Source organism: Phaethon lepturus, unplaced genomic scaffold (genome assembly GCF_000687285.1).
Source record: "Phaethon lepturus isolate BGI_N335 unplaced genomic scaffold, ASM68728v1 scaffold32240, whole genome shotgun sequence".
NCBI lineage: Eukaryota > Metazoa > Chordata > Aves > Phaethontiformes > Phaethontidae > Phaethon > Phaethon lepturus.
The window spans coordinates 3,068-3,347 of record NW_010510329.1 but is presented as its reverse complement, the minus strand read 5'-3'; positions in this window follow the sequence as shown (position 1 = coordinate 3,347).

Sequence of the window (280 nt, the reverse complement as noted above, 5' to 3'; positions counted from 1 at the left end):
GGGGGGAACACACTGGTCCTAGTAAGGCCCTGGTAGGGATCATACACTGGTCCTAGTAGGGCTCTGGCGGGGGGAACATACTGGTCCCAGTAAGGGCCTGGTAGGGTCATACACACTGGTCCCAGTAAGGCCCCGGTGGAGCTCCATGGGGGTAGGGTGATACTGGTCCCAGTAGGGCCCCACTGGGAATACAGGGGGGGTTGGAAATGATGCTGCTCCCAGTAGCATGCAGTTGGTAGGCCCCAGGTGAGGGTACTGGGGAGGACACACTGGTCCCAGC